General features: G+C 42.9%; 1 long non-coding RNA gene across 1 annotated transcript; it reads left to right on the plus strand.

Moving 5' to 3' along the window:
* The first annotated feature begins 1,464 nt into the window (after positions 1-1,464).
* Positions 1,465-20,886, plus strand: LOC129657720 (uncharacterized). Its single transcript, XR_008717030.1, has 3 exons — positions 1,465-1,756; positions 16,867-16,946; positions 20,411-20,886. It is a non-coding gene; the product is annotated as an uncharacterized LOC129657720 (long non-coding RNA).
* The last annotated feature ends 438 nt before the right edge of the window (positions 20,887-21,324 follow it).

Genomic DNA, 21,324 nt, shown 5'->3' on the forward strand with positions numbered 1-21,324 from the left:
CCATAGTTCATCAGGCACTCTGTTTATCAGATATAATCCCTTAAATCTATTTCTCACTTCCACTGTATAATTGTAAAGGCCTTGATTTAGGTCATACCTGAATGGTCTAGTGGTTTTCCCTACTCTCTTCAATTTAAGTCTGAATTTTGCAATAAGGAGTTCATGATCTGAGTCACAGTCAGTTTCTGGTCTTGTTTTTGCTGACTTTATAGAGCTTCTCCATTGTTGGCTGCAAAGAATATAATCAATCTGATTTCAGTATTGATCATCTGGTGATGTCCATGTATAGAGTCTTCTCTTGTGTTGTTGGAAGAGGGTGTTTGCTATGACCAGTGCATTCTCTTGGCAAAAATCTATTAGCCTTTGCCCTGCTTCATTCTTTACTCCAAGGCCAAATTTACCTTTTACTCCAGGTGTTTCTTGACTTCCTACTTTTGCATTCCAGTCCTCTAAAATGAAAAGGATGTCTTTTTGGAGTGTTAGTTCTAGAAGGTCTTGTAGGTCTTCACAGAACCATTCAACTCCAGCTTCTTCAGCATTACTGGTTGGGGCATAGACTTGGATTATTGTGATACTGAATGGTTTACCTTGGAAACGAACAGAGATCATTCTATCATTTTTGAGATTGCATCCAAATACTGCATTTCAGACTCTTTTGTTGACTATGAGGGCTACTCCATTTCTTCTAGGGGATTCTTGCCCACAGTAATAGATATAAGGGTCATCTGAGTTAAATTCACCCATTCCTGTGCATTTTAGTTCACTGATTCCTAAAACACCAATGTTCTCTCTTGCCATCTCCTGTTTGACAACTTCCAATTTGCCTTGATTCATGGACCTACCTAACATTCCGGGTTCCTATGCAATATTATTCATTACAGCTTCAGACTTTGCTTCTATCACCGGTCACATCCACAACTGGGTGTTGTTTTTGCTTTGGCTCCATCTCTTCATTCTTTCTGGAGTTATTTCTCCACTGATCTCCAGTAGCATATGGGGCATCTACTGACCTGGGGAGTTCATCTTTCAGTGTGTTATCTTTTTGCCTAATCATACTACTCATGGGGTTCTCAAGGCAGGAATACTGAAGTGGTTTGCCATTCCCTTCTCTAGTGGATTGCATTCTGTCAGACCTCTCCACCATGACCCATCCATCTTGGGTGGCACTACACGGCATGGCTCATAGTTCCACTGAGTTAGACAAGGCTGTGGTCCATGTGATCTGATTGGTTAGTTTTCTGTGATTGTGGTTTTCAGTCTGTCTGCCCTCTGATGGAGAAGGATAAGAGGCTTCTGGCAGTTTCCTGATGGGAGAGACTGAGGGGGAAACTGGGTCTTGTTCTGATGGGCGGGGCCATGCTCAGTAAATCTTTAATCCAATTTTCTGTTGATGGGTGGAGCTGTGTTCCCTCCCTGCTATTTACCTGTGGCCAAACTAAAGCAGGAGACCCAGGTTCAATTACAGGGTGGGGAAGATCTCCTGGAGAAGGGAATGGCAACCCACTCCAGTACTCTTGCCTGGAGAATTCTATGGACAGAGGAGCCTGGTGGGCTACAGTCCATGGGGTAGCAAAGAGTCAGACACGACTGAACGACTTCACTTCACTCCAAACTATGGTAGAGTTAATGAAGATAATGGGGACCTCCTTCAAAGGGTCCCATGCATGCACTGCTACGAGTGCCCCCAGCCCTGCAGCAGGCTGCCACCGACCTATGCCTCCACTGGAGACTCCTGGACACTCCCGGGCAAGTCTGGGTCAGTCTCTTGTGGGGTCACTGCTCCTTTCTCCTGGGTCTTGGTGCACACAAGGTTCTGTTTGTGCCCTCCAGGAGTCTATTTCCCAGTCCTGTGTAAGTTCTGGCAGCTCTATGGTGGGGTTAATGGCACCTCCTCCAAGAGGAAGTATGCCATACCCAAGTCTGCTGCACCCAGAGCCCCTGTCCCTGTGGCAGTCCACTACTGACGTATATCTCCACAGGAGATGCTCAAACACAGTCTGTCTCAGTCTCTGTGGGGCCCCTGGGTCCTGGCGTGCACAAGGTTTGTTTGAGTCCTCTGAACATCTCTGGTGGAAATGGGGTTTGATTCCAAATGTGAATTCGCCCGTCCTACCATCTTGCTGGGGCTTCTCCTTTGCCCTTGGGCGTGGACTATCTCCTCACAGCCGCTCCAGGGCCACACAGCAGCGGCTCCAGCGCCTATGGTCTTGCTGTAGACCTTTTTGTTTGATATAGTCCAATTTGTTTATTTTTGCTTTGTTGCCTTTGCCTGAGGAGAAAGAGCCAAAAAGATACAGCTAAGACCAATGTCAAAAAGTTTACCTACTCCTTATGTTGTCTTCTAAAGGTATTATGTTTCAAGTCTTGTATTTAAGTCTTTAGTCCATTTGAATTTGTTTTTGTGTATGGTGTAAGAAGGTGGTCTAATTTCATTCTTTGTGTGTGGCTGTCTAGTTTTCCCAGCATCATTTATTAAAGAAACTTTTTCCTCATTGTATATTCTTGTCTCCTTTGTCATAGATTGACCACGGGTGAAAGTGTTAGTTGCTAAGTCTGACTCTTTGTGACCCCCACGGACTGTAGCCCAGCAGTCTCCTCTGTCCATGGAATTCTCCAGGCAAGAATACTGGAGTGGGTTTCCATTCCCTTCTCCAGGGGACCTTCCCAATCCAGGGAACAAAGCTGGGTCTCCTGCACTGCAGGCAGGTTCTGCACAAAAATAAACCCTTAGATGAATGGAACAGAATAGAGAGCCATATAGATTGACCGTATAAGTGTAGGTTTATTTCTAAGCTCTCTGTTCTGCTCCATCATCTATGTGCCTATTTTACGCCAGTACTATACTATTTGATTACTACAGCTCTGTAGTATAATTTGGAATCAGGAAATGTAATGGTTTCAGCTTTGTTATTCCTTTTCAAGATTGCTTTGACTATTTTGGGTCTTTTGCAGTTAGAATTATTTGATCTAGTTTTCTAGAAAATGTCATGGCTATTTTTTTTATAGGGATTGTGTTGAGTCTGTAGATAGTTTGAGGGTAATATAAGCATTTTAACATGAGTATGGAATATCTTTCCATTTACTTTTGTTGTCTTCAATTTCTTTTATTATTGTTTTATAGTTTTCAGAGTACAGATCTTTTACCTCCTTCATTCAATTTATTCCTAGGTATTTTATTCTTTTTTTTTTTTTGATGTAATTATAAATGGTGTTATTTCATTTCTCTTTCTGATGGTTTATTATCTGTGTATAGAAATATAACATATTTCTGTATATTAATTTTTATTTTATTTTTATTCTATATTGGTATATAATTGATGAACAATATTGTATTAGTTTCAGGTGTACAGCAAGCTGTATATATTAATTTTGTATCCTGCAATTTTACCGAATTTTACTGAGTTTTTTGGTAGAGTCTTTAGAGTTTTCTATATATAGTATCATCTACCAATAGTGACAGGTTTACTTCTTCCCTTCCAATTTGAATGACTTTTGCTTATTTTTCTTCTATGATTGCTGTAGCTAGGACTTACAATGCTATGCTGCATGAAAGTGGTGAGATGGGCATCTTTGTCTTATTCCTGTTCTTGGAGGAAAAGCTCCCAACTGTTTACCATTGAGTGTGATGTTAGCTGTAGGTTTGTCATAAGTGGCCTTTAGTATGCTGAGGTGTGTTTCTTCTGTACTCACTTTGTTGTGAGTTTTTATTGTAAGTGGATGTTGAACTTTGTCAAATGTTTTTTCTGCATATATTGAGATGGTTATATGATTTTTATCTTTCATTTTGTTAATGTGATGAATCATGTTGAATTATGAATATTCAATCATCTTACACTCTTGGCATAAAGTCCATGTGATCATGGTGTATAATCCTTTTAAAGTATTATTGAATTCAGTTTGGTAATATTTTATTGAGGATTTGTTTTTCCATCTATTTTTTTTTATCCAGGATATTGGCATTCAATTTTTTTTTTTTTTTTTTTGGTGGTGTCTTTGTCTGATTTTGCCATCAGGGTAATGCTGGCCTCATAGAATGAGTTTGTAAGCTTTCCTTCCACTTCAATTTAAAAAAATAATTTGGTAAGGATAGGTATTGTGTCTTTCTAATGTTATGCTCTAAAGTTTTTAATGTGAACAACTGAGTAACTCATTACTAAGATCAGGAAGGCTGGGGGAGTCAGGAGTGGAATTTAGGTCATGTCAAGTTTGAAAGGCTGGTGGGATATGCCTATGACAGGAACTGTTGAGAAGCAGTTGGAAATTCATGTCTGAAACTCAGATACTTCCAGGCTGGAAATAAATATTTGGGAGTTGTCAGCAGACTGAGGGCATTTAAAGGCATTTAATGACCTATGCCCCAGTGGTAATCCTGACCAGCATTAAAAAAAAGTGAATAAAATAGAAATTTCAGAGTGTGTTATACATAGTATGTGGTCATTGTTTTGTGAAATATTTTATTTCAGTTGTGTTTATGTACACGCACAAACTGGGTCTGGATGTAAAATGTATTTCTTACTGTGAAAGTGAAAGTGTGTTAGTCGCTCAGTCATGTCTGACTCTTTGCAACCTCACGGACTGTGTCCTACCAGGCTCCTCTGTCCATGGGAGTCTCCAGGCAAGAATATTGGAGTGGGTAGCCATTCACTTCTCCGGGGGATCTTCCCAACATATGGATTGAACCTGGGTCTCCCGCATTGCAGATAGCTTCTTTACTGTCTGAGAGTCATGGTCAAAAGTTTGAAGGTCATTTAGCTAAGGGCTGAGTGAAAGAGAACTGAAGACTGATCCCTGGGGCACTTTGAGGTATAAAGTTTAGGAAAGAATTCCAACAAGCAACTCATGAGAAGGAGTGATGTAGGAGGAACATTAAGAAGCTGAGCAGTGAAAGTATTTGAATCAGAGAGAGAGATCGTGTGCCTCAAAAATGCTATCACAAGATTGAGTAAGGTAACCAAGCACTGAAAATGAGATTAGCAACATGGAAAGCAATGGGGACCTTGATAAAGTTCTTTTGGTGGCATATGGAGGGCCAAAACCTGGTTAGAATGGGTTCCAGAGAGACTGGGATGGAGGAGAGAAGTAAAGACAGGGTCTGGATGACTGAAGGCACTTACTAAAAGGTGAGAAAGAGAAATGGGACAGTAGAGGGAGATGAGAGGTCAATGAGGAGGATGACTGGGAGAGCTGTCCTGGAGCAGGGCAGAGGAGGGAGGGGAGAGGATCTAATAAAGATTAGACCCTCTAATAAAGATTAGATGGTATTGTTAGCTGAGGAGAAGGCAGGGGGAGTTAGAGATCTTTGCTCACTCACTCAAACAAAAAATGCTAAAGCCCTCCAGTGGTCTGCAGTCTGCCACTGGAGTATGCCTGCCTGCTGTCCCTTGACTTGTGGCTGAACGCTTGGACATCCATGTGGTGGCTTTAGCTCTGGGCTTACTTGGGGCTAAGTGTAGTACCTGCTTTCCCATCAAAATCTCTCCCAAAGGCCCTGAGTCTGCAGCTTATGCTCATCCATGGTAAACAGTGAGGTCACCAAAAAGGATGATTGTGATTCCAAACGGAATGAAGCCAGGTCTGTGGAATCAGCCCGGCATGGATGGAAGTCTGTGCAGCTCTAACACAGGCTGCGTCTGCCCGCAATGTGGGAGACCCGGGTTCGATTCCTGGATCGGGAAGATCCCTTGGAGAAGGAAATGGCAATCCACTCCAGCACTCTTGCCTGGAAAATCCCATGGACGGAGGAGCCTCCATGGGGTCACAAAAAGTTGGACACGACTGAGCGACTTCACTGTACTATATAACGCAGGCCCAGTCCTGCCGCCCCTTCCATGTGCATGGGGAAGGTGCCTTCACTGGTGGCATACAGACCCAGGCAAAGATTAAAAACCAACAAAAAACCTCTGGGTGTGAGAAAACAACTAGAGTGAAATGCACCCAAACTCGTCATGGTGACTATTCACTGACAGTAACTTCCCTCCTATTTTGGAAATGTCACAATTTCCACAACAGCCATAGATTCCTTTTATGATAGAAATCTTCAATAAATATATTTTTCTTCTTTTTTTCTGAATATGAGGACTGATTCAGTTTTGCAGGCTGCAACTCAGAAATCCCAGGGGTTTCACAGAGCTCCCTCCCAATCTGCACCCCTATCCCCACCCCCAGAGTCCCCACCCAGGTTATAAATGCTGGAAGGGAGATTGGGAGGTGGAAAGAGCACGGGAGGCTGGGGGATCAGATCATTCAATTCTGCTTTTATCTGTTTTATCTGTTTGCACAGGAAAAAAAAAAAAATCACTGGAACGGATGATTTCTATGGTTTGTTCCAACTTAAACATTCTGTGTTCTGTGTTACCTGTAAATTGTTGAGATGATTGCAGTACTGCAATTTTATCTGAGCAAAGGTTTCCACAGAGTTATACACAGGATGACGCCTTAGATTCCTGGCAGAGTGGAAAGTGCTTTGACAGGTTCCCTATGTGAGAGCTCAGCTGATACCACAGTGCCTAGATCAGAAGGGTTACTTTGGAGGTTTCTGGAAAGAATTGAAATTTGGTCAAACTTACCATTCAGGGTAAAGACTATGTAACTTGTGCAGTGACCCCAAATCAGAAGAGGTTCATTTCCTGAAACAAGAAGAGACTAGGTTGTGTTTGCTCCACTGTGTCTACCCACTGCTTTTTTCTGAGTCACACTCAAGGGTTCCCCCCTCCTATCCGCCACAGATCAGAAAGAAAGAAATAACAGCTAACAGTAGCAGTTAAAAATGGCAAACCTCTTGCCCTTTCTCAGGAGTTACAAAGCTTCTAGCAAGGGAGGGAAAGGATTTTCATTTTGTTGAGTTTCTATAAGGACAAAGAGGCTTCATTGTTCCTGGTACCTAGCAGCTGCTCCCAGGATGAAATCCTCTGGACAGTTGCCCAGTGCAAACATGGACACCTCACAGGGACAAGGAGGCCCTCTTCACCTTCTTCATTCTGTGATGGGAGAGAGCCAAAGGGGCAACCACATCAACATTAGTGATGGCAAGGCACTGGCGTTTTAAAGAGTTGGGACAGGAATGCGATGCCTGCAATCAGGTGGTTTCTTAGGAGCCTTCTTTCCTGAGATGAGGCTGATTCTGATAAAGGGAGAACTGGCACAGAGGCAGGCCACGATGCTGATGACATAGGCCTGTTCTCTGTGACATTCATTCACTCCACAAATATCGGTTGAGTTCTACTCTGAGCCAGGTGCCCCTCCAGGTTTGGGGGTCACCGCAATGAGTAAGAGAAAAATCCCTGCCTCCATGCAGTGTATATTCTATTGTCATCTAGAACTTAGTTCTAGAAAGAACTAAACAGTGATGCCGTTCAGAGGTAGTAAGCTAGCCAGCAGCTAGTATGCTGCATTTGGCCTGAGATATGCCTTTGAACTGTGGTGTTGGAGAAGACTATTGAGAGTCCCCTGGACTGCAAGGAGATCCAACCAGTCCATTCTGAAGGAGATCAGCCCTGGGTGTTCTTTGGAAGGACTGATGCTAAAGCTGAAACTCCAATATTTTGGCCACCTCATGGGAAGAGTTGACTCATTGGAAAAGACTCTGATGCTGGGAGGAATTGGGGGCAGGAGGAGAAGGGGACGACAGAGGATGAGATGTCTGGATGGCATCACCAATTCGATGGACGTGGGTTTGGGTGAACTCTGGGAGTTGGTGATGGACAGGGAGGCCTGGCATGCTGCAATTCATGGGGTCGCAAAGAGTCAGACACAACTGAGCAACTGAACTGAACTGAACTGATATTTTGTTCAGCTCCCCAAGATGGATTTTTGGAGGTTTTTATGATTCAAAAATTTTGAGCCAACCTCAAAAATTCTGAAATTTTATTCTTTTAACTTATTTATTTATTTATTTATTTTGAAATCTTATTTATTTATTTGGCTGCGCTGGGTCTTAGTTGTGGCATGTGGGATCTAGTTCCCTGACCAGGGATGGAACCTAGGCCCCCTGCATTGGGTGCATGGAGTCTTAGCCACTGGACCCTCAGGGAAGTCCCCAAATTCTGAAGTTTTCGCTAAAGGCCTTAATTTTTTGAGCTGTGAGAGACGTAGCAACACAGGTCCTTGTGCTAAATAGCAACAATCAACTGAAGGTGAGTATTGGCCGCTGCTGCTTTTTCTTTTTTGGTTACTCAGCTGGCGGGATCTTAGCTTCCTCACCAGGAGTGGAACCTGTGCCCCCTGCAGTAGAAGCACAGAGTCCTAACCACTGGACAGTCAAGGAGCTCTGGGACCTTCTGTTACACTGGGCTTTTTCACTGAAGACTCGCCTGAATGTGGCACTGGCCATTGGCCAGAGTTCCAGCTCAGGAAGGTGTTGCACTTCTGTGGGAACTACCCTGAGCCCCACTTTCTCATGTCTGCTTTGATTTTATTACTATTCAACAAACATTCACTGAGAACCAGATTCTGTGCTGGGCTCCAGGGACACAAAGATTAAGAAAGTACAGTGTTGGCTTTTCCTTGGGAGGGCTTCCTGGGGGAGGTGACACGGGGGAAGAAAAGAGATGAGGTTGGATGTATAGGCAGAGCCATGGAGAGACTGCCAGAGCAGACTTTGGATTCTGTCTTATCAGCTAGTAGTTCTTAAAATTAGGTGCACACCAGAATCACCTATGTGACTGCTGGGCCACATGTCCAGGCTTCCCCATCAGAAAATCTGGGGTGGAGACAAGAAACTGCATTGCCAAAAAGGTCCTGGTGCTGCTGGTCTGGGAACCACACTTGAGGAACTGGTGTTTAGAGGATGAGGAACTGTTTTGAGTTCTCTGGCCTCTCCTGCCAGCTGGCTGACTCTTGCTTTAATGCTTTAAAGACTATAAAACATCCTTGGCCTTTGGAGTTGCGTCTGTTTCTGCTGTTAGACCACCGCCCCGTAATTCAGATTTAAGTGAGCCCAGTGCATGGAGCAGCCTTTCTCCTTAGAAACCACTGGTCCTGAGATTTGTGCTTCTGGCAAACCAGGGATAGAGAGGCCTGCTTGCTAAGGTTTTAGAGCAGAACAGAGGCCAACTCTGAGTTGGGTCAGACAAAAGAAAGGGGTGGAGGGATGGAGGGAAGAAAGAAGGAGGAAAGGAAGAAAGGGAAGAATGAAGGAAGGAGAAGGGAAAAGGAGAGGAGGAAGAGAAAGGGAGGGAAGAAGACTACATGCAGAGAAAGAACATGTTCATTTCACTGTGATTCAAATCACAGAGATTTGAATCTCACCAAGTGTGAGGTGACACAAACATTAGTAAACTTTTGGGGGCTTGGAGGGAATGGAAATGTCTGCAATTGAACCTGAGCGTGAGTCCGTCCTTGAGTTCTGTGCTTTAAGTGCCTCTTGCCTCTCGTGTGCCAGGCCCTGGACGGACATATAAGCTTTGGAGTTAGGCAGACGTGAGTGAATCTCAACAGGTGGGAAAGTAATGAACGTCTTGGTCTGGATTTCTCATCTCTAGCATGTAAATAATTAATAATTCAGTCACTCAATGGGCTTCCCTGGTGGCTCAGTGACAAAGAATCTGCCTCCAGTGTGAGAGACCTGGGTTTGATCCCTAGGTCAGGAAGATCTCCTGGAGAAGGGCATGGCAACCCACTCCAGAATTCTTGCCTGGAGAATCCCATGGACAGAGGAGCCTGGTGGGCTATAGTCCATGGGGTCACAAAGAGTTGGACATGACTGAGCGACTAACACACAACAACTGAGGATGAAATGAGACAATGCATGAGGAGCTAGATTTGGGGTTTGGAACATAGAGGCTCCCCACACAGAATTAAGACAAAAATCACAGTGGAGTCCCACTGTGTGCCAAGCTGTAGATTTGGTATTGTACATGCCTCTGTTAAACTAGTCTGGATGACAACCTGCTGCTGAAGGCACTATAAGCGCAGGGCCCAGGCCTCCACATAGAGCCTGACACATAGTAGGTGTCCATAAAGGCTTCCTGACTAACTGCTGTGGAAGGGTCCCAGTCTCTCAGCTGGCCAGAGGGAAGGGACGGGGGAGACCTCAGATTCCAGAGGAAAATAAATGTAAGAATGATTTATCCCCATAGGAGAGATGGGAGAAGAAACTGGTTATGATAAATTAAGTAACAGTGAAACAAAAGAGGGTATCAGGGGACTTTAAGGAACTATTTATAAATAATAATAGTAAGATTCAAGGTAAAAAAAGCTCAAGGTACTGAAGCCTTCTCATTAAATTGATAATTATACATCATACCTACTACATGTTCAAAATGTGTGATAAGAAGGATTTGAGAACCAGAGAGGCCAAGGTTTGAGAGCCTAACTTTGCTTCTAGTTGTTACAGACCTTTAGCAAGAAATAAATAGAATAATAGCTTTTTTCCTGAGTCCCTGTTGTGTACTAGGCACTATAATAATACTTGATATTCATTAATTTACTAAACAACTTATAAAATATGCAAAGTTCTATAAACTTTTAGGACCTATTAGTTATGACTCAAACAGAACATGCATATCTCTTAGAAGTACCAACAGTCATTACTGTGGTTGGATCTCCTGTGTGTCAGACATCATGCAAGGCACTTTACTGATAAACATTTACATTCATCAGTTCCATAGGCGTGAGTCTGTTACATCTGTGACTATAACTCTGTAGGACTTATTTGTTACTAGACACCAGCACAGTACCTGACTACAGCAAGCACTTAATAAATGGTGCCATTTCTATTCTCTGCAAGGCTTCTAGATGGATTTTACACCTTATTGAACATCATCTTATTTGAATACTCAAAACCACCTTTGGAGTGAGTTGAGTAGATACTATCTTATTGAGAAATGGAGTGACACTACTTCAAATCTGAAAACTCAGGGATGGAGGGCTCAGGTCCAGCACCAATTTCTTTAAAAAGCATTTACCTTAAGAATTTCTGGTTAAGAAAGGGAAATATAGTCTTGAAAAATATTTTAGTAGAAGGAAAGTCTCGAGCATCTAGTTGTTTTTTTTTTAATCTAATGGACACCATAGGTTTTTAACTAGCGTTATTTCCCCCTTCCAGTTGGTGACTAGAAAACTGAGAGCCAAAGTTGCCTGAGCTCCAGCGAGTCTAGATCTGCATTTTATATTAAGTTGGGCCACATGAAATTGGGGAAATTTTTTGATCTACAAAAAATGGCAATTTCATTTGGTTCCACTTAATATACAGCACCTGCCTCTTTCCTACCTCAATCTTACTTCCCCATCTTTCTCTTTGCCTCTTGTTTCTCACTTATTTTTGAATCAATTTCTTTTGTGTCTTTGTAGATTTCCTAAAACCCTCTTTGGTGGTTTAGTTGCTAAGTCATGTCTGACTCTTGCGACCACATGGACTGTAGGCTGCCAGGCTCCTCTGTCCATGGGATTCTCTGGGCAAGAATACTGGAGTGGGTATCCATTTCCTTCTCCAAGGGATCTTCCCGACCCAGGAATCGAACCCAAGTCTCCTGCACTGCAGGCAGATTTTTTACCAACTGAGCTACAAGGGAAGTTCAGCTCAGTTCAGTCACTCAGTCGTGTCTGACTCTTTGCAACCCCATGAATCGCAGCACACCAGGCCTCCCTGTCCATCACCAACTCCCGGAGTTCACTCAGACTCATGTCCATCGAGTCCGTGATGCCATCCAGCCATCTCATCCTCTGTCGTCCCCTTCTCCTCCTGTCCCCAATCCCTCCCAGCATCAGTCTTTTCCAATGAGTCAACTCTTCACATGAGGTGGCCAAAGTACTGGAGTTTCAGCTTCAGCATCATTCCTTCCAAAGAACACCCAGGGCTGATCTCCTTTAGAATGGACTGGTTGGATCTCCTTGCAGTCCATGGGACTCAAGAGTCTTCTCCAACACCCCAGTTCAAAAGCATCCATTCTTCAGTGCTCAGCTTTCTTCACAGTTCAACATTCACATCCATACATGACCACTAGAAAAACCATAGCCTTGACTAGATGGACCTTTTTTGGCAAAGTAATGTCTCTGCTTTTGAATATGCTATCTAGGTTGGTCATAACTTTCTTCCAAGGACTAAGCATCTTTTAATTTCATGGCTGCAGTCACCATCTGCAGTGATTTTGGAGCTCCCAAAAATAAAGTCAGCCACTGTTTTCACTGTTTCCCCATCTATTTGCCATGAAGTGATGGAACCAGATGCCATGATCTTTGTTTTCAGAATGCTGAGCTTTAAGCCAACTTTTTCACTCTCCTCTTTCACTTTCATTAAGAGGCTTTTTAGTTCCTCTTCACTTTCTGCCATAAGTGTGGTGTCCTCTGCATATCTGAGGTTATTGATATTTCCCCCGGCAATCTTGATTCCAGCTTGTGCTTCTTCCAGCCCAGCATTTCTCATGATGTACTCTGCATATAAGTTAAATTAGCAGGGTGACAATATACAGCCTTGACGTACTCCTTTTCCTATTTGGAACCAGTCTGTTGTGGCAGTATGGAAATAGGAAAAAAAAAAAACCCTCACACATTTCCACTACCAGATATAGCCACTGTGAACCTTTCTGTGCATTGCTTTCCAGAATTTTTCTCTGCATATTTATACACATATTTAAGCAAAGTTGAAAACAGCCTATAGTTATGTCCATCTGTCTTCCATTTCTTTAAACTTTTTCCATTTAAACCTGATACTTTGAAGTCTAGTGCTGTCTCACAACTATGCAACATGTTCTTTGACATTTCCTGAATTCTGGCTGCATTGATGAGTGGGCCTGGCTGAACAGTCTAAAATGATCAACACTGCCACAGGCCCTGAAGAAGCTCCTAATGGATGCAAAAGGTTCTAAGCGGTTTTGTTCAGGTGATATTTTTGGAGCCACTTTTTCGGGCTTTTATGGTACAATCTACTTTATGCCTTTGTATTGCAGGGGCTGTGGCCAGGACAGCACCAAGCTGCTTGCCCACTGCCCTCCAGGGTGGGTGCCTGAGTAGACAAGTTCTCTGGGCCCAGTTCTCACAGATGAGACCCAAACAGGAATATTTGCCATCCCCTTCTTTTCTTGTTTCAGTCACCGGCAGCTTCTCACTGCTGAGGAATTGGGGATGAACTGGGCAAGGCCAGGGGTTGGTTCTCCTGTCTGTCTGAGTGCCTTGGTTTTCTCAGGCCTGGTGACTTGGAGGGCAGGGCATTGAGCTGAGGATGAGAAATGAAAGAGTCTGGTTCCCGGGTGCCCATCTCTCAGGACACAGCCATCTCCCAGGCAAGAGAGCCATTGTCTCCTCTTGAGAGCTTCTCTCTACCACCTTAAAGAATGCCAGCCCCACCAAGTGGATTAGGAGACCAGCAGGAAGAAGTACTCGGCCCCAGAGGACAAGCCATATATTAATACACAGCTGGTGGAAAGGGCCAGGGTCTGAACATCTGAGGATAGATTCTGGCATCACATGAACACTGAATTGGCGGTCCACAGACCTGCTTTGGGGCTTTCTCCGTATTCCAGAGGTAAAGAATCCACCTGCAATGCAAGAGACATACCTGCAATGCAGGGATCAGACACGGATTTGGTCCCTGGATTGGAAAGATCCCCTGGAGGAGGAAAAGGCCAGCCAATCCAGTATTCTTGCCTGGAGAATCCCATGGACAAGAGGAGCCTGGTGGGCTACGGGGGTCTCAAAGAGTCAGACACCCGTGAGCACGCGTACAGACCTGCTTTGTTTGGCCAGCCATTTTTTTTTTTTCCTAGTGGTAAATTTCACATGAAAAACTGACTTCTTCAGAAAAGTCCAAATATCTGGCAGCATCCCGTCCCTGTCTGTCCTGCAACATCTGGAGTTAAACCCTGGCCTGGGCGTTGCCTGTTCAGATTAGCACAGAACACACCTGTCTTCTCTTGCCTGGGGCCTGCCCCTGAGGGAGTAATTTCTGCCTCAATCTGTGCTCAGGCACTTTATCTATGTCCTTAACGGCTAAGGCTGATGAGTTTAAAGATAAGATATCTGACTCTTGCCTTCTCCAAAGTCTTCCTTCTCCAAAGGCAGGAACATTGGGGTGGGAGGGGTTTTCTGGAAAGTGGGGACATTTGGGGAGTCTCAGCCTGCTGGATTTCCCCAGGTGGCAGTAGTGGTAAAGATCCCGCCTGCCAATTCAGGAGATAAAAGAGACATGGGTTCAATCCCTGGGTTAGGAAGATCCTCTGGAGGAGGAAATGGCAGCCCATTCCAGTATTCTTGCCCATGGACAGAGAAGCCTGATGACCTTCGGACCATAAGGTCGCAAAGAGGCGGAAGCAACTTAGCAGCAGCAGCAGCAAAGCTTTCAAGAAGGAACAGTGGGAGAGGACACTATGTATGAACAGAAAGCCCAAAAGCCTTCGTCTGTTGACTGGTAAAGTGTAAAGCAGATAACAGGGTGGGAGAAAGCAGGAGCGTTTCAGGAGGAAGAGACAGGACAGCAGTGTCCTGACACAGGCCAGGCCTCCCCTTCACCTAATCCTGGGCTGGGTTGTTACATGCATGAGAGTAGGTGTCCCAAAGAGCTAGAGTTTGTGCTATAATTTATTATGCATTTCATCAGCTTTTCAGGCAAAACCAAAGACAAATAAGTGATATAAATATTCTAAGTGGAATTCCCATCCTTGTCAATGCACAAGTACACGTTTGGTAGAGGTTATTGGGGATGCAAAAGGACTACCCTGTTTCTCCCTACTGAACACAACAATATTTGTGTATGTGTATATAGATTGTTGAAACAATCCAACTATCAGACATTCGTGTAACTCTTTAGAGTTGCAAAGCTCTTTTCTTGTGCTGTCTTACTAAATTTTCATCATCTGTGAGATTGTTGTTTTTCAGTCACTAAGTCATTTCTGACCGTTTGTGATCCCAGGGACTGCAGTGCATCAGGCTTCCCTGTCCTTTACCATCTCCCAGAGTTTCCTCAAACTCATGTCCATGGAGTGAGTTGGTGATGCCATCCAACCATCTCATTCTCTCAGTTGCCCTCTTCTTCTCCTGCTCTCAATCTTTCCCAGCTTTCAAGGTCTTTTATAATGAATTGGCTCTTCCTGCTTGACCACCTCCAATTTGCCTTGATTCATGGACCTAATATTCCAGGTTCCTATGCAATATTGTTCTTTACAGGACTTTACTTTCTCTACCAGATACATCCACAACTGAGTGTCATTTCTGCTCTGGCCCAGACCCTTCATTCTCTTTGGAGCTGTTTCTCTACTCTTCTCCAGTAGCATATTGGACACCTTCTGACCTGGGGGATTCATCTTCCATATCTTTTTGCATTTTCATACTGTTTATGGGGTTCTCAAGGAAAGAATACTGGAGTCGTTTGCCATTCCTTGCTCCAGGGGACCATGTTTTGCCAGAACTCTTCACTATGACCTGTCCATCTTGGGTGGTCTTGCACAGCACGGCTCATAGCTTCATTGAGTTATGCAAACCCCTTCCCCACACCAAGGCTGTGATCCATGAAGGGGATGAGTTAGGTAAAGCAGATCAAAACATTGCCCCCATATAACAAGTAAGAAAACTGAGGTTCAGTTAGATGACTTGTCCATGTCAGTCAGTGACAGAATAAATCATTATTCTTTTCAGATCCACTGTCCACCCTTCTTTCCAAGCTCTCTGCTCCATGAGACCTGTATGAACTCTATCAAAGGGCTTGCATTTTGCTGGCCTCTAGGTTGGGAATTCAGGAATGCTTGGTTAGTCGTGTCTGACTCTTAGTGACCCCATGGACCATAACCAACATGGACTGTAGCCCAACAGGTTCCTCTGTCCATGAAATTTTCCAGGCAAGAATACCAGAATGGGTTGCCATTGCCTCCTCCAGAGGACCCTCCCAACCCAGGGATGAAAGCCGTGCCTCTTGCATCCCCTGCATTGGCAGGCAGAGTCTTCACCTCTGTGCCACCTGGGCTTTTAGCAATAAATGGATGGATAATGGATAATATTTAAATTTTTATTTCTTGGGAATTTCCTGGCAGTCCAGTAGTTAGGACAGGGTGCTTTCAGTGCTGAGGATCTGGGTTTGATCCCTGGTCAGGGAACTAAGATCCCACAGCTGTGTGACATGACCAATAAATAAATAAATAAAACTCTGTTTCTAATTTCAAAATATGTATAGATACACACACACATATATAAGAATAAATTGTTAAATCCTCAGATTATCCCTGTTAAGACTAGTATATACCTTCTAATCTTTTCCCCTCTGTATCTATTCTGTGCTTTTTCAGTGGTACCCCATTGGCTCAATGGTTGTCTGGATATAAGGATTTTGTTATGTATATATGAAACAGTAAACATTGTGTCCAGCCTATTCTACAGCATTACATATAATAGATGGCAATGTGGGAAAGATTGTGAGGTTTGAAGTTGTTACACACTTGTTTAAGTCATTTCCAATTGTGTGGCACCGTAAGTATTACCTTTAGGAACATCTAAATACATAATGCTTTGGAGGGGAGAGTAGAAGCTGAAGCTGAAGCAGAGTAGGTGCTAAAGCCAAGTAGAAGACTTTTTATTTGGGGGTGGGGGGTGGCGGGTTGTGGGATTTTAGTTTCCTGACCAGGGATTGAACCTAGACCCTTGGCAGTGAGAGCCCTGAGTCCTAACCACTGGACTGCCAGGGAGGTCCCAAGAAGATCATGGTTAAGCACTGCTCTCACACTGCCAGCAATGCCTCCTGAGAGAATACACTCACCCTCTTCCCCCCGCCTCGCCCGCCCCCACCCCCGCCGTAACTCCACCCACATTGGGTTCTAAACCTTCCATTTGGGGGGGAGGTGTGATTGCACATGATAGGAATAGGAGATGCCTAAGGGCTAGGAGATCTTTCTGTGTGGGTGTGGTGCTTGTGGTGCTCATATCTCTTTCTCTGATGTCCTCAACCAGGCCTGTTGGACCCAGAGGCACCAGAGAGTAGAAGGGCGATGCAGGCCTCCTGGATGGCGTTCACACTGAAGTTCAGAGCTGTGAGTTCCTCTTGAACGTCAAATTATTATTAAAATCTTTTGATTTTAATTAATTAAGAATTAATTTAAAATAATGCGATAAAAAATTGTATGTTCTAAACTCTAAATCCCTTTGGTTAAGAAATGTTAAAGTCAATTAGAAAACAAACTTATGGATGCCAGGGGTAAGTTTGGGATGGTCATGTACACACTGCTATATTTTAAATGGATAATCAACAAGGACCCACTGTATAGCACAGGAAACTATGCTCCACGTTATATGGCAACCTGAATGAGGCAGGTGGTGTAGGGGAGAAGGGATACATGTATATATGGCTCAGTCCCTTCACTGTTCTCCTGAAACTGTCATAACATTGTTAATTAGCTAGAGTAGTAGTAGTAGAAGTAAAGTCACTGAGTTATGTCTGACTCTTTGCAAGCCCATGAATTGTAGCCTACCAGGCTCCTCTGTCCATGGGATTTTCCAGGCAAGAGCACTGGAGCAGGTTGCCATTTCCTTATCCAAGGGATCTTCCTGACCCAGGGATTGAACCTGGGTCTCCAGCACTGCAGACAGACACTTTACCATCCGAGCCAGCAGGGAAGCCCCGGTGGGGGCTATACCCTAATACAAAAAATTAGCTATACCCTAATACAAAATTAAAAGTTCAAAAAAAAGTCTTGAGTTGAAAGTGAAATATTTATGGTGCAATCGGGACCTCAAACCCCAATCCCTCAGCCCAGGAAGAAGTCATCTCTTTGGAGGTCTATTGTTGAAAAATACAAAACAAAAAAAGCCATACAACAATCTGTGAAGGAGATAAAAATAGGGTGACAATGGTGGGCCAGGAAAATGCACAGCGAAGGTCTCTGAGACCTGAATGATAAGGAGGCGTGTCCTTGTGAATGCCCAAGCGAATGTTTCCCTCAGAGAACGGCAAGAGCAAAGGCCCTGGGGTGGGAATGAGTGACAGAAGGAGAAAGCAGACCAGATGGCAGGGAAGCCACCTTTTCTCCACACTGGACCCCTGGCTACCACCCAGACTGTGCATCTGAGGCTCAGATACACACATATACACATATATACATATACACACATACATACTGGTCCACATTGAAGCCAGCTTGTTAGGCTTATTCCTATTACGGTATGCCCTTTTAAAATAGGAGTTTAGTGGCAATGGCCTCAAATATTTAGAATCTAGCCCAGTAAGTAAGGAAACATTTTCTGATTATCCTGAGTAAATGTTTTTAAGTCTAGGTAGCACAAGATGCATATAAACAGATTCAGGCTTACTTACTCTTGCTTGACACACAGTTTCAATAACTGTTAATTGAACAGATAAATGAATGAGATGGGCAATTTTCTTAATCCACAACTGGTTAGAAATAACAATATAATAATAATAATGAATGATGATGATAAAGCATATACACACAGGGAAAATTTAAAGGTATGTTAGTAATCTGGACCTATTTAGGTTATTAAAAACTGCTCTGAAGTGCTTAAGGAACTATGGGATTGTCTTTGGATTTTGTAAAATGATCATAAGTCAATAAGCCATCAGGAGGTGGTTATATTCAGTTTACTCCCACTAGGAAAGTCTATGTGTTCTATTTTAAAAATTTATCACATAATTGGTGTTGGAGGAGGTAATAGAGAGGATGTGACCGCTGGCTGACCCTGGAGCTAGACCCAGGCAATTGTAGGCTCCTCACTCCCTCCCCTGTTCTTGGAATGCACATTCTCCCAGCTGTTTCAAGGACACAGCCTTGGGAGAGTACGGTGTTGTTGAGACCATCTGGGTGATATGTGTGACTGAGCCCAGTTAAGGCTTCCATAGAAACTTTTAAAATTCTGGCAGGCAGGTGCACAAATCTACTTGTTTTGCAGCTGCCCAAGACAAGCCTCATATGTGAGTTTCCCAGCTTACTAAACCTGCCACCTTCCAATCTAAAGTGGTTGCCTCTTTCTAGGGTCTCTGCCTGCCTTCTATGTGTGGGGCCAATTAATGAACCAACAATTGATTAAGCATCCTAGACAGAGCAAGACATATAGAAGGACTAGCTCTGCTACTGATGGAACATTCATGTGACAAGGCTAGTAAGTCGCTCAAACTTACTGGCTTTAAAAGAATTCCAACTCAGTGAAATAAACCCAGAACCTATCTTCTTCCTTGAATTCCTACCTAATACTAATGAAGTTTAAAAAAATTTTTTTAATTGTGAGACATTCATAGAAAAAAAAAATACATAGGATTAGTGTAACTCAAAGATTTATCACAAATCAATCACAACCAAGAAGGAGACTGCCACCACCTCAGAAATCTCCTCATGTTCCCTCAGTATTACTCCCTCCTTCCTACCAAAGTGACCTGCACAGACTTTTCCTTTTTTTTTGGCCACAATGCATGGCTTGTGGGACCAAGAATGGAACCCAGGCCCTCTGAGTGGAAGCACGGAGTCCTAACACCGAACCGCCAGGAAGTCAGACTTCGCTTTTCTTCAGTTACCACTTAAGCATACATTCCTGATCACTAAAATTTCATTTTGTCTGGCTTGGGACTTTTCTACAAGTATTACAATCAAACAGTATGAAAGTTTGGTCTGGCTTCTTTAACTTAAATTATGTTTGTGAGATGAGACTTATCCATTTTGTTCCATGAGATAATAAATAAATTGTTCATTATCACTGATGCATACTATTTGACAAATTTTTACTACAAAAATGGCAATTGTATAGTAGTATTTCATTGTAGGAGTGTTTCACAGTTAATGTTCCATTCTATGAATGCAAATGGACATACAAGCCATCTTGTGGGCATTTTTGTGTATGCTTTTTGGTGAACATATGGGTGCATTTCTCTTGGGCAGTGGCGTGGGAGTGGACATACATACATACACTGGGTTTAAATCTCACTGTGGTTTAAACTGCATTCCCCTCAACTGTGATAAATAAACCTTTTAATGTGTTTATTAACTACTTCCATTTGTGAAGCCCCTATTCTAGTCTCAACCATCTTTGATTTTTTTGACTGTGCCCCATGACATGTGGGATCCTAGTTCTCCACCCAGGGATTGAACCATGCCACCTGCAGTGGAAGCGTAGAGTCCTAACCATTGGCCTGCAAGGGAATTACCAAACATTTTTCAATTGGATTCTTTTTCCTTTATGTACAGACATTCTTTACAAATTCTGGAATAAGCTCTTAGTCAATTATATGTGCTCCAGATCTTTCCCTTGATTCTGATTGTCCTTTTCTCCCTGTCAAAAGCATCTTTTTCTTTATGGTTAATGTATCTTGTATCCTACTGAAGAAGTCTTTCCTACCTGAGTTCATGAATATTTGTCTATTTTGTCTTCTAGAAGTCCTATTGTTTTGCCTTTTGCCTCTAGATAAATTCTCGGGGCAGGGAGGGGGCGGCGAGGGAATAGATGGAGAGTGAAGTTTCATTTGTTTCCATCTGGATACCGTTTATTGCAGATTTTCTGTACCTACTGTCTGCAGTGATATTGTTGTAAAGCAAGTATCCATATGTGTTTCTGGGTTGTCCATTTTATTTCATCCTCCTCATCATACAAGTCCTCTGGGCAACAATTATCCCTATAAGGAAAAGGAGGTAAGAAAGTAGCAGAAAACTGCTGATTATGTGGTTGAAATTGGTAACTGGGTTAAGATCTTAATTCTGCCACTTACTAGTCTTGTAACATTGGGGGACATTGTTGGACTTCTCTGGGGCCCCATTTCCCAATCTTTATATTTAGCTCATTTTGTTACAAGGATTAATAAATGTTTACAACAGTACTTGTACACAGTAAGCACTCAATAAAGGACCTTAAAAGTCTTCATTACAAGAAAAACATTTTTGTAACTATGTATGGGGACAGGTGTTAACTAGACATACTGTAGTGATCCTTTTAACTGTAAATGCAAATAGTGAACAATTATGTTGTACACCTGAAACTAATATAATATTATATGTCAATGATACCTCAATTAAAAAAGTTAAAATGCTACTGATACAAAACAATTGTGTAAAAGTCATGCCTTTGAGGGAAGGTGAGTTTAGAATTATTGGGAAGAGGTATGAAGGAATTTCTTAGGGTGATAGAAATATTCTGTATCATGATAAACAGTTTGAGTTTCATAAGCTTACATATTTGTCAAAATGTGTCAAAAGATACATTTACAATTTGCATTCACTTTTGTAAATATTACTTAGAAAATAAACCAGAAGGAAATATTGAACTCTGGTTACTAATATGCATGCTTAAGAATTTATAGCTGCAGTGAACTGACTTTTAAAAATTAAGCAAAATAGTGGATTAACAAGAAAACTGATAGGATAGATACATAATAAAAGCAAGCAGTATAGTCAAATGTTTATTACAAAATCT

This window comes from Bubalus kerabau, chromosome 7 (assembly GCF_029407905.1).
Source record: "Bubalus kerabau isolate K-KA32 ecotype Philippines breed swamp buffalo chromosome 7, PCC_UOA_SB_1v2, whole genome shotgun sequence".
Lineage (NCBI taxonomy): Eukaryota > Metazoa > Chordata > Mammalia > Artiodactyla > Bovidae > Bubalus > Bubalus kerabau.